Raw genomic sequence first — 14,731 nt, forward strand, 5'->3', positions numbered from 1 at the left:
AAAACCCTAAAATACCCTATCATGATGCAAAAACCAAAAGAGTGAAAAAGGTTTGAGCTTTATACCTCAAAATGAAACTCCACATTCAGATAAGCTCAGATCTAAGGCCTGGAATCCTACTCCTTCTTCTTCAAGACTCCCTCTTAACTCCAAATGAACTCAAGAATACTCTCAAGGCTCTCAAATGCACTCACAAGCTCTAAGAACGAAAACTAGGGTTTAGGAGGGTTGGTTTCTGGGAATGGTGGCCAGGAATGAGGCCATCATATCCTTTAAATAGGGGGCTCACCCTAAATTAGGGTTTTTCACTCTGGGCCTAGTACGCCCAGTGTACCCTCTGGTACGACCAGCGTACTAGGTGGCTTCCACGTAAAATGCACGCATATGAGTACGCTGAGCGTACACTCGCGTACGCCCCGCGTACTTATTCACCACCTTTTCTCAGAAAGGGACTAAAATGGCCAGTTACTCAAATGGTCAAGGGTTACGAGGTATACCTGGACTCGGGATGTTACAATTCGCCCCCAATAGGATCAGACTTCGCCCTCGAAGTCATGCTCCGAAAATAACGCGAGATATTGCTCTCGAATCTCTGACTCCAGCTCCCAAGTCGACTCGGACCCCTTCCGATGTTGCCACTGGACCTGAACCAAGGGCACCTCCTTGTTCCTCAAAACCTTCACCTTTCGATCCAAAATCGCAATCGGTCTCTCAATATAATTCAGGCTCGCATCCACCTAAATATCCTCTAATGCTACTATTGTCGTCTCGTCGGCTACACACTTCCTCAACTGGGACACGTGGAAGGTGTTATGAATCTGACTCAACTCTGCAGGTAGCTCCAACCAGTAAGCTACCTTACCTACTCTGGCGGTCACTCTGAAAGGACCAATGCATCGGGGACCTTGCTTGCCCCGTTTCCTGAACTGGATCACCCCCTTCCATGGGGATACCTTCAGGAGGACAAAATCTCCAACCTGGAACTCTAGCTCGGATCATCTCCGATCTGCATAACTCTTCTGACGACTCTAGGCCGTCAGTAATCGCTGTCTGACTTGCTGAATCTGCTCGGTCGTCTTGAGCACTATCTCAATGCTTCCCATCACTCTCTTCCCCACCTCTCACCAACAGATGTGAGTAAGACATCTCCTTCTGTACAGAAGCTCTAAAGGAAGCATGCCAATACTGGAATGATGGTTGTTGTTGTACGAAAACTCAGCCAAGGGCAAATAAGTGTCCCAACTTCCACCGAAGTCCATAACACATGCACGCAGCATGTCGTCGAGCGTCTGAGTCGTCCGCTCACTCTATCCGTCTGTCTGAGGGTGGTAAGCTGTACTGAAGTGCATTCGGGTACCCAGCTCCTCATGAAACTTCTTCCAATACCTGGAAGTAAAACGCACATCCCGGTTTGACACTATTGATGCCGGCACCCCATGTCGTGCCACCACCTCCCATACGTAGATCTCGGCCAACCTTTCTGCAGAAGAGCTCTCACTAATAGCAAGGAAGTGAGCACTCTTAGTCAACCGGTCTACAATCACCCAAATTGCGTCAATCCCACGCGCAGTTCTTGGTAACTTGGTGATAAAATCCATGGAAATATGTTCCCACTTCCACTGGGGAACCTCTAGTGGCTGCAGCTTGCCATGAGGATGCTGGTGCTCGGCCTTAACCCGACGACAGTTCAAGCACCTCTCAACTACCCATGCCACATCTCTCTTCATACAGGGCCACCAATAATCTATTTTCAGATCCAAATACATCTTTGTGGCTCCCGGGTGGATCGAGAATCTCGATCTATGTGCCTCCTCCAACAATACAAGGCGAGCTCCACCAGTATAGGTCACCCAAATCCGCCCATGGAAAGTCATAAGCCCACGACTGTCCGTCACAAACTCAGAAACCTGCCCAATCACACTCTCTCTCTTGCGGTTCTCCGGTCTCACCGCCTCCACCTGAGCCTCTCGGATGGTATCTAAGACCGGAGTCATCACCGTCATCCTCATACACACATCCCGGATCGGAGCGCTCTCGGCTCTGGGACTCAAGGCGTCGGCTACCACATTAGCCTTGCCTGGGTGTAATAAGATCTCGTAGTCGTAGTCCTTCACTACATCCAACCATCTCCTTTGCCTCATGTTCAAATTGGGCTGTTCCATCAAGTACTTCAGACTCTTATGGTCCGTGTATATGGTGCATCGGACAATATAAAGATAGTGGCGCCAAATCTTGAGGGCGAACACCACCGCCCCCAACTCCAGATCATGGGTGGGATACCTCGTCTCATGAGTATTCAGGTGCCTCGATGCATATGCTATCACGTGCCTCCCTCTGCATCAACATCGCGCCCATCCCAGCTATAGAAGCATCACAATAAACCACAAAGTCCTCCACTCCCTCGGGAAGGGCTAACATCGGGGCTTCGCACAACCTCTGGCGAAGGGTCTCAAATTAGGCCTGCTGCTCAGGACCCTAAGTAAACGCAACACCCTTCCGAGTGAACCTGGTGAGAGGAACGACAATCTTGGAGAAATCTATGATGAACCTCCGATAGTAGCCAGCTAAACCCAGAAAACTCCTGATTTCGGATGGAGATCTCGGCACCTCCCAACTCATAACTGCCTCAATCTTGGCCGGGTCGACCTATATCCCACTGTGATTAATGAGATGTCCCAGGAATTGGACCTCTCGTTACCATAAATCACACTTGGAGAATTTGGCATATAGCCTCTCCGACCTCAAAACTCCCAGAACCTCTCTAAGATGCTCCTCGTGCTGCTCCCCAGACCTCGAGTAAACAAGAATATCGTCGATGAACATGATCACCGATCGATCCAACATGGGCCTGCACACCCGGTTCATGAGGTCCATGAACGCCGCTGGTGCCTTGGTCAGCCCGAAAGGCATCACCACAAACTCGTAGTGCCCATAACGCGTCCTAAAAGTCGTCTTCAGAATATCCTCCTCGCAAACTCTCATCTGATGATATCCGGATCTCAAATCAATCTTCGAGAACCAAGATGCCCCCTGGAACTGATCGAACAAATCGTCGATCCTCGGAAGAGGATAACAGTTTTTGACCATCAACTTGTTTAACTCCTGGTAATCAATGCACATCCGGTGTGAACCATCCTTTTTCTTGACAAAAAGGATTGGAGGTCCCCACGGTGTGCTACTCGGTCTGATGAACACTTTCCCCAGCAGCTCCTGGAGCTGTGAGGATAACTCCAGCATCTCTAGCGGCGCAAGGCGATAGGGTGCCTTATCAATAGGAACCGCACCCGGAATCAAATCAATCCGGGACTCCCCCTGCCTCTCAGGAGGCACACCCGGCAACTCCTTAGGGAAAACATCTGGAAACTCGCACACTATCGGAACCTCGGAGATAGAACTCGGTCTCCCTGCAGCAGCCCGCGTATCCATCACGTACGCTAGAAAACCCATACAACCCTGCTGTAAACTCTGTCCCGCTCTGGCAGCAGAGCAGAAAGCTGATCCATATCTAGTACCCTCACCGTATACCGTAAGTACTCCCCCACTAGGGTCTCGTATAGTCACTAACTGTCGCCCGCAGTCTATCACAGCTCCAAATCGACTCAACCAGTCCATGCCCACTATGACACAGACATCACCCATAGCGATCTATACCAGGCCTATCGGAAACTTCACACCAAAAATCTCTAGTGTACACTTACGGATCACGTCAGTAGCAAAAATTGCATGCTCGTCGGCTATAGAAACCCTCAGAGGCCGACTCAACGCCGCACGTCGGATACTGATGTGACGACTAAAAGCTACAGACATAAAAGATCGACTTGCACCCGATTCAAATAACATCAAAGTAGGTATAGAACTCACAAGAAAAGTACCTATACACAACACAATATAAGCACAAAATATCTCAAAAGAATAATAATAAGAATAGATACCAGCCACGACGTCAGGTGCTGCGCGGACCTCCTCCGCTGTCAGCTGAAAGGCTCTCCCACGAACCCTCGGTGTCTCGGCCTTCACTGGCCAACTCTCAGTAGCACGCAAAGAAGCAGGTGCAAATCCCTGCACGAGCTGAGGGCACTCGACCTTCCGGTGGCCGGTCTAGTTGCAATGGAAGCAAACCGAGAACCCATTGGGGCAATCCTTCGCCATGTGCCCCTCCTTGCCACATTTGTAGCAAATCCCCGCACGAGCACGACCCCTCGTGACTCTTTCCGCACTTGCAACAAGTGCGGCCCTTCTGGCCCCCAAGTCTGGTATCAGCGGGCTTAGCCCGCTTTGTCGCCGGCTGCGACTGCACTGGTCTCCGGTCCCTACCCCGGGACTCCTCCTCCTCCTTCCTGGTCTACAGCTCAAGCTTAATCTCCCTCCTCCTGGCATTGGCCTGAAGCTCGGCCAAGGTCCTGTACGACGAGTTCGCCACGAACTCTCGTATATTCCTCCTCAGTATGCTCAAATATCGGCTCACATGTTCCTGCTCAGTGGACACATGCTCAGGGCAAAACATCGCCCTCTTGTGAAACATCCTCGAAATCGCAGTCATTGACTCTGTCTTCTGCTTGAGAGACAGAAACTCCTGTGCCAATCGTTACCTCTCCACCGGGGGAACATACTCGTCTCGGAACATCTGAACAAACCTCTCCCATGTCACTGTAGCATGATCGGCAGAGGTAAAGCTGGCTGTCACAAACTTCCCCCAGTCCTTCGTTCCTAAGAAAAGTTGGTTCAGCGCAAACTGAACTCTCAAGTGATCTGGGCATGAACATGTGTAAAAACACCCCTCGATATCATAGATCCATCTCATCGCAGCAATCGGATCATGTGTCCCATCAAACTCTGGTGGCTTCGTGTTGCTGAATTCCCGGAACAACAACAAGTCGCCTCCCTGTGGCCTAGCAGCGGCGACAACTGCAGTGGCGGCATCAGCAGCAGCCTCAGTGACAGCAGTGTATCGTTCATCAAATATCTCAATCAGGGTGGTCTTAATAGACCCAAACATCTTGGGAATCTCTGCTCGGATAGCTGCGGCCACCTCCTCGTGAATCATCCTCCGAATCTCAATCTCCCTCCTCCTGGCATTGGCCTGAAGCTCGGCTAATGTCCTGTACGACGAGTTCACCACGAACTCTCGTATATCCCTCCTCAGTATGCTCAAATATCGGCTCAGACGTGCCTGCTCAGTGGACACGTGCTCAGGGAAAAACATCGCCCTCTCGTGAAACATCCTCGAAATCACAGTCATTGACTCTGTCTTCTGCTTAAGAGACAGAAATGATGGGTTTTGAGCATTCTAACACTTCCTAAGTGTACATGCAACCCTAATAACCTTGGATCTATGTTTGTCTAATAATCATGCAAAGTTGAATTCCAAGGTTATATTCCTATCTAGCATATATGGGGAACATTTTTAACTTGAATGAAAGATAGAATAACTTACCTTGTTGTTGATTATGATCCTTGAAACCTTGTGAGCCTAGCACCCCAAGTGTGATGCCTCAAATGCTTCACACAACACCAAATGCAAAGGAGTAAACTTTGAGAGAATCTTACGCTTGCAAAATCGGATCTAGCCCTCTCGTTTCTTAGTGTAGCCTATTTTGGTGGAGAATGGGTTTCTTATATAGTGTTGACACATCTAGGGTTACACCATGTAAACCTTAATGTGTCATGACTCTTCATTTCCATGACCCATGGGTTTGTAACTCCCATGGAGCATCCTATGGGTGGAACCCAACTTGATAATCCATGGAGCCTCTTAGCCCACTATATAAGATATGGAAGATTTACATAATCTACCCATATATTTAATTAGTTATCTTTTGATCACTTAATTAATTCTAAATTAATTCTTGATCAAAGTAATTAAATAATATTATTAATATATTAGAACTTATAATATATTAATAAACCATAAGTGTTATTTCTCTCATTTTAGTTTATCCAATTGCATGGTGCCATGCAACCCAAATGGACCATGCCGGGTCGGGTCAAGTACATACCAGAAATAGTTATGGACTTATACACCTTATCCAACAGTCTCCCACTTGGATAAGTCTAATAACTATAACTGCAATACTTCAGGAACCGATCGGCAATCGTAGCTCTTTTAAGGTCTCTCGGAACTGAGAAGATGATGATACGCCATTTAAGATAAGTGATCATATAATCCTCTGTTCTAGATATCAGCCGGACAAATACATGGAACAGTGTCTTACTTTGTGTCCAGCAGTTTGTTTCCCGATTTCCGATTTGTTTGACATAGAACTCAACTGAACACATCAACTTCGTTCTGACCGGGCCCGGTACATAGGTCAAAACAAAATCATCGAGGGGCCCAGGTATCAGCTTCTAATCCAAGAAGGAACAGATAAACTTCGACTCATATGTTTGTTCTACTACTCATTGAATTATACACAAGAGCACGTTTTATAACATCGAGTTACCAATCATTTTCGTACAATCAATGCATAACCAACTCATAAGTAACAAATCATATCTCTAGGTTTGAAGACTTATATGATATTACCGTCTCACGATCACTCGAGATTAATTCCATGAAGTGATTCCAGTGAGCGTGGGTTGAGTCCAATGCTCAGAACTTATGAGCACTCATGAGTGTTGTAGCCATGTCCAACAACTTAGACCTCTGCAACCAATCATGACAGTCTTGATTCATACCTACTTCCGACATATGACCGACTGTGGAGGTTCGAATAATATGATATACCAAACATAATTATTCTGGAAGTCAAAACATGCAAAAGAAATATAGTAAACGATCGACAAGAGATAGCAACACTTTACTCATAAATAAAACACCTTTTATTCATCATCTAATGTCAATTACACTTTACAAATTTCAAGGTTATCTAACTACTAAATCTAATATCATCCTTCAGCCCTATGCTCCGAGCATGCTGGAGACGCTTAACCCGAGTCAGTCCCTTCGTGAGGGGATCTGCTGGATTCTCATCCGATGATACCCTCTTTGCCACGAGGAGTCCTTCTTCTATTCGATGTCTGATGAAATGGTATTTTCTGTCGATGTGTCTGGATCTCCCGTGATCCCTTGGTTCCTTGGTTCCTTGGCTAAGGCAACTGCACTTTCACTATCACAGAAAATTTCCATTGCCTCTTTAATAGCTGGTACAACTCCAAGGTCTCCAATGAAGTTCTTCAGCCATATCGCCTCCATTGCTGCCTCGCTAGCTGCTATATACTCTGATTCGTAAGTTGAATCAGCCACTGTCTCTTGCTTGGAACTCTTCCAAGAAATTGCTCCTTCATTTAAGGTAAAGACCCAGCCTCACTGAGAGCGGAAATTATCCCTATCAGTCTGAAAGCTAGCATCACTATACCCTACAACTGTCAAGTCTTCACTCCCACCGAGGGTAAGGACCCAGTCCTTAGTCCTCCGTAGGTACTTGAGGATATTCTTTACCGCAGTCCAGTGTGCCTTGCCAGGGTTCCCCTGATACCTGCTAACCATGCTCAAAGCAAAGGCTACATCAGGTCGAGTACACGTCATAGCATACATGATCGATCCTACAGCCGAAGCATAAGGTATTCGACTCATTTCTGCTATCTCAGCCTCAGTACTAGGGCTTTGTGTCTTACTCAATCTGGCATTACTCTGGATGGGTAACTCTCCTTTCTTGGAGTCCTGCATGCTGAATCTCTTCAACACCTTATCCAAGTAAGTACTCTGACTAAGTCCAATTTGTCTTTTACTCCGGTCTCTCAAGATCCTTATCACTAGAATATAGGCAGCTTCTCCTAGGTCCTTCATAGAGAAACACTTCCCAAGCCAGGACTTAACTTCCTGCAGAGTTGGGATGTCATTTCCTATGAGTAGTATGTCATCCACATACAATACCAAAAAGCTAACTATACTCCCACTAGCCTTGACATATACACAAGATTCATCTTCACTCCTAGAAAAGCCAAATTCCTTGACTTTCTCATCAAAGAAAAGATTTCATCTGCGAGGTGCTTGCTTTAACCCATAAATGGAATTCTCAAGCTTACACACTCTATTAGGGTACTCTATGTTGACCAAACCCTCTGGCTGACTCATGTAAACATCCTCAGCCAACTTTCCATTAAGGAAAGCGGTTTTGACATCCATTTGCCATATTTCATAGTCATGAAATGCGGCTATGGCTAACAGAACCCTAATAGACTTAATCTTGGCCACTGGAGAAAAGGTCTCATCATAATCAACTCCCGGAGTTTGTGAGAAACCCTTTGCAACCAGTCGTGCCTTATAAGTGTGTACATTACCATCCATGTCGGTCTTCTTCTTGAAGATCCATTTGCACCCTACAGTCTTACGACCTGGTACATTCTCAACCAAGTTCCAAACTTGATTGTCATACATGGACTGTATCTCGCTGTCCATTGCCTCTTTCCACTTGGCTGACTCAGGGCCTGCCATGGCTTCCGCGTAACTATTAGGTTCATCCAGACCTATCAGTGTCTCATCACTGATAAGTGTATCACCTTCCGCAGTAATATGGAATCCATAGTAATGCTCAGGTGCATTCCTAACCCTTGTGGAACGCCTCAGAGGTACAGACTTGTCAATTGGCTCAACAAAAGTTTCCTCCTCAAGTTGAGTGCTAGAGTTTGAAGTTCCTTCACCACTTGACTCTTGAATTTCTTCAAGGTCAACTTGCCTCCCACTATCTCCTTGGCTTATGAACTCTCTCTCTCGAAAGAAAGCCCTCCTAGCTACAAAGACCACATTCTCACTAGGTCTGTAGAAGAGGTAACCAAAGGATTTCTGTGGGTAGCTGATGAAAATACACCTCTCACTTTGAGGTTCGAGCTTATCATGAGTCTCGCGTCTCACGAAAGCCTCGCAACCCCAAATCTTAATGTGGTCTAGTTTGGGTACTTTACCAGTCCACATCTCATGAGGAGTTTTGGCAACTTTCTTTGTGGGAACTAGATTAAGGATATGGGCGGAAGTCTCTAAGGCATACCCCCAAAATGAGATTGGTAGCGAAGCTCGACTCATCATGGAACGAACCATATCCAACAAGGTTCGATTACGCCTCTCAGCTACACCATTCAACTGCGGTGTCCTGGGAGGTGTCAATTGTGAGACAATCCCACATTCCCTAAGATAGTCGAGGAACTCTGAACTAAGATACTCACCACCTCGATCGGATCGAAGCATCTTAATGTTCCTGCCCAATTGATTCTCGACTTCTTGTTTAAACTCTTTAAACCTCTCAAAAGTCTCTGACTTATGCTTGATTAAGTAGACATATCCATATCTACTGTAATCATCAGTAAAAGTCAAATAATAACGATTAGCATCCCTTGTGGCATGTTTGAAGGGCCCACACACATCTGTGTGTATAAGATCCAACAAACCTTCACCCCTCTCACAAGAACCTGTGAAGGGTGACTTTGTCATTTTTCCAAGTAAGCATGATTCGCAACTATCATCTGACTTTAGGTCAAATGACTCCAATACTCCATCCTTTTGGAGTTGGCCTATGCGATTCTTGCTTATATGTCCAAGACGACAATGCCATAATGATCCTTTATCCAAGTTATTATTATTAACAGAATCAATACACAATACATTATTTCCTAAGTTATCAACCACAGATACAGTTTCATACACGCCATCACAAGGTAATGCTTTAAAATAAAGAACATTATTAAAGAAAGCATTAATCGAACCAACTTCATTATCAAATGAAAAGGTGAAACCTTGTTTATACAATGCATGAAAGGAAATAATGTTTCTTGCCATTTCTGGCGAATAACAACACTTATTCAAATCTAAACTAAACCCACTACTTAGCAATAAAGTATAAACTCCAATCTTGGTGACAGGTAAAGCTTTCCTATTCCCCATGATTAAGTTTATTCTTTCATGCTCCACATTCTCACTTCTTCTTAGTCCCTTCAAATCAGAACAGATATGAATACCACAAACGGTATCAAGGACCGAAGAGTTAGAATGGGGTGAGTTATTAGATAAGATAGTGTAAATACTTGCATGGTTGGGTTTAACTTTCCCATCCTTCACATCTTGCTGGTATTTTGGGCAGTTCCGCTTCCAATGTGACTTTTCATGGCAATAGAAGCATTCAGCCTCTTTTGGGTCAGAAGAAGGAGTGACGAAACCTTTCTTGGTTCCACTTGAAGAAGAGCCATCAAGGGTCCTAGCCTTGGTACCCTTCGAAGAGCTCTTCCTCTTCTTCCCTCTACCTTTCCCGATTGCCAAAACTGGGGCGGAGTTTGGAGTAGGAGTGTTAACAACCGACTTACCCTTAAGACCTGTTTCTACGGTCTTGAGGAGTCCCTGAAGTTTGCTGAGTGTGACCTCTTCCTTATTCATGTGATATGTCATGCAGAATTGATCATAGCATGATGGTAAGGAGTGCAAAATGATATCTATTGCAAGCTCCTCAGGGAAGTTCACATTAAGCTTCAGCAACCGATCCACATACCTTTGCATTTTCTGCATGTGGCTCGTGACAGATTCCCCGTCCTTCATCATGGTTGTTATGATAGAGCATATGATTTCATACCTCTCTTGTCGTGCACTTTGATGGTATCTTTCCATCAGATCTTGGTGCATTTCAAAAGGATAGAAGTCCTCATAGGACTTTTGGAGTTCCGCTGTCATGGTGGCCAACATAATGCATGCCACTTTTGTAGCATCCCTTTTATGTGCCCGGAAGTCAGCGATCTCCTGGGGAGTTGCAGTGGTCTCATCAATCTCCTTAAGCTCCTTGTCAAGGACATATTCTTTGTCCTCGTAGCGGGTAATCATCCTGATGTTTCTGATCCATTCATTGAAGTTGGATCCATCAAAAGTGACTTTCCCACACAAGTTCATAAGGGTAAAGGAGCCATTAGGATTAGAGCTAGAAGCAGCATTGTTTGAAGACATCTAAAAGAAGAGAACAAGATTAGTTTAGATATTAAGAGAGTCCTTAATAAAACACCCAAATGTAATATTAAGGCTAGGATCCAATCACAATATATTATAACTTAGAAGAGGTATGCCGTAATCCAAGCTATAACATATTTGAAAGGTAGGTGAATGACGATTCACCAATTTCCACCATGAAAAACGAAATATAAATATTAGGTTTTTAATTTGTTCTTTAGAAATTCCTAGATTCTTTTGAGATTCAATGAACTTTTCAAAGGCATGTTTCAATCTCGAGTGTGCCCTCCAAGTTTTGTGACTGGGATACCGAGGATCACAAAACGAGGTGTGAAGTAACCATGCAAATCACTTGGTACCCTCAAGGTTTATCACTCAATCGATGTGCCGGTAAACCACACACGCTCCACCGATGCTATGGTAAACCTTAAGTCACCCTTTACCTACCTTGTTAAGTCCAAGTTAGTGTGCCGGTTAACCACACACGCTCCACCAACGACTTAAACAAAGTGTAAAGTGTAATTTCATGGATTAGCACCTTATTCACATTTTCCTAAAGTAACTAAGATTGGGAATTTAATAAAAGCATTTAGTTACTTTATAATATTCATCATACTTTTAATGAGAATTTATAAGTCCTTGTCTTACCCGTTCGGCTAACGACCCTCCACCGATCAAGGAAGCGGTGGGTGAGAGTGGACACCCATTAAGTTGCCATTTTATAGGCAACAACCTTATACCCCCCTTATAGACCGGCTTCGTGAATGAGGCGTACTAGCGGTAAGACGACTTGACGTTATACATATATATATTAGTAACTTATAATATTATAAAGTATAAGGGTTGAATTTTAAATTTTAAAATTCTAAGGGTTGGAACTAAAGTTTTAATCAAGACTTTACATGTTCCAAAACTTGAGGGCAAGTTTTGTAAACTTCCAAAACTTTTCATTTCTTATAACTTATGAATTAATTAAGTAATAAAATGAAGACTCTTCATTTTTATAACTCTTGTGTTCTTTTAATGGCTTTAATAAAAGTGAGACTTTTGGTTTTCCATAACTTGAGGACAAGTTATGGACTCCATTAAAACACATTATGATCATGAATTAAACTACCATGAAGGTTACAAACAATTCCTATGATCATCTAATCTTCATAAGTTCAAGAACATGAATATGAACACTTTCAAGAATCAAAAAATTACACTTAAAAAAACTTGTAATTTTAATAATTGACATTGTAAATGGATTAGCATAAACATTACACCATCTAAAACAAGCTTTAAAACATCAAAACAGTTTAGGGTAATGTTTCTAGTCCATTTCCAGCAACAAATGTGCAAACTTTCATACGAGCAGAAAAAAGAAAAACGATTTTTTTTTCAAGCTGTTTGCACACAAAAAACAACAAACAAACCTAGGCTCTGATACCACTGATGGGTTTTGAGCATTCTAACACTTCCTAAGTGTACATGCAACCCTAATAACCTTGGATCTATGTTTGGCTAATAATCATGCAAAGTTGAATTCCAAGGTTATATTCCTATCTAGCATACATGGGGAACATTTTTAACTTGAATGAAAGATAGACTAACTTACCTTGTTGTTGATTATGATCCTTAAAACCTTGTGAGCCTAGCACCCCAAGTGTGATGCCTCAAATGCTTCACACAACACCAAATGCAAAGGAGTAAACTTTGAGAGAATCTTACACTTGCAAAATCGGATCTAGCCCTCTTGTTTCTTAGTGTAGCCTATTTTGGTGGAGAATGGGTTTCTTATATAGTGTTGACACATCTAGGGTTACACCATGTAAACCCTAATGTGTCATGACTCTTCATTTCCATGACCCATGGGTTTGTAACTCCCATGGAGCATCCTATGGGTGGAACCCAACTTGATAATCCATGGAGCCTCTTAGCCCACTATATAAGATATGGAAGATTTACATAATCTACCCATATATTTAATTAGTTATCTTTTGATCACTTAATTAATTCTAAATTAATTCTTGATCAAACTAATTAAATAATATTATTAATATATTAGAACTTATAATATATTAATAAACCATAAGTGTTATTTCTCTCATTTTAGTTTATCCAATTGCATGGTGCCATACAACCCAAATGGACCATGCCGGGTCGGGTCAAGTACATACTAGAAATAGTTATGGAGTTATACACCTTATCCAACAAGAAACTCCTATGCCAATCATTCCCTCTCCACCGGAGGAACATACTCGTCTCGGAACATCTGAACAAACATCTCCCATGTCACTGCAGCATGATCTGCAGAGGTAAAGCTGGCTGTCACAAACTTCCACCAGTCCTTCGTTCCCAAGCGAAGCTGGTTCAGCACAAACCGAACTCTCAAGTGATCTGGGCATGAACATGTGTAAAAACACCCCTCGATATCATATATCCATCTCATCGCAACAATCGGATCATGTGTCCCATCAAACTCTGGTGGCTTCGTGTTGCTGAATTCCCGGAACAACAACGAGTCACCTGCTTGTGGCCTAGCAGCGGCGACAGCTGCAGTGGCGGCAACAGCAGCAGCCTCAGTGACAGCAATGTGTCGCTCATCAAATGTCTCAATCAGGGTGGTCTTAATAGACCCAAACATCTCGGGAATCTCTGCTCGGATAGCTGTGGCCACCTCCTCGTGAATCATCCTCCGAATCTCATCATCACTAGCCCCACTGAGTATGGTGTTTGTGACACATTAGAGGCATCACACTTGAGGTGCTCAAGCTTTCAAAGGCCTAGAACTACACCCTACATCAAGAGGTATTCATCTAAACTAGTTTTTTATGTTGTATAGCTTAATTTTATGCTAGTTAGTATGTATGCTTTGGAAACTTGAAGATGCATGTATAATTAGAGAAAATAAAGATCCAAAGCATCTAGGTTTGCATGTGCACCATATGAGTGTTATAGTGCTCAAAACCCAACAGTTTCGTGGCATTCGTTAACACCATGTGGGGGTTCGTGTGGCAGTAGTTAAGACCATGTCGGGGAAGCCATGGCAGTGGGCTAAGACCACGTGCGGGTTCCAGTGGAACCCTGAGTAAGACCTTGGATGGTTTCCATGGCTTCCTTATATGTTTATATGATATGGTTACGTGATTGATATGGCTTATGTGATTGTTATTGTAAGGGTCAAAGTTGTATTGTAAGGTGTCGAAATGTAATGTTATTTTGCAAAGGCATTTTATGTCGAAACTATGAAGTTTAGTCCTTTGTAACTCTTTGTATGCTTTACTATTTTCCTATAAATAGGGAATGTTACTTAGAGTTAGATAAGAGTTTTGGAGTTGTTCTTGTCTATTTTCTCTCTGTAACTGTGAAGCATAATACGAGCTGAAACAAGATCTTATTTACATTCTGTCTTCTCCATTCTCAATACTCTGATTTTGATTTCATTACTTGATTAAATACTTCATCAATTGGTATCAAAGCAGGAATCATATCTCTGCGATCTGATTTTCATTCTGAATCAAAAGGTTTTTGAATCAAATTCTGGATTCAAAAGATTCTGCGCCTTTTGTTTTGAAAATCGTTATTGATCTACAATTGTGATTTGATTCTGCAACTGATTTGTTGAATCGAGTGTTCTGCTTGAAATATCTGATCATTTCAGTTATTTGTTTCCAAAAACTCTTAAGTTTTTCTGAAAAATTCATCCGTACGTTCATGGCTAATTTCAACCTGAACTCAATGACATCCTATTCTAATCTGCTAGGATCTTCAACTAAGATTCCTATGCTCATCCCTGAATACTATGATCAGTGGGCTGATCGCATGCAA

The sequence above is a fragment of the Lactuca virosa genome, chromosome 4 (genome assembly GCF_052849685.1).
Source record: "Lactuca virosa cultivar CGN04683 chromosome 4, Lactuca_virosa_CGN04683_v6, whole genome shotgun sequence".
In the NCBI taxonomy this organism is placed as follows: Eukaryota; Viridiplantae; Streptophyta; class Magnoliopsida; order Asterales; family Asteraceae; genus Lactuca; species Lactuca virosa.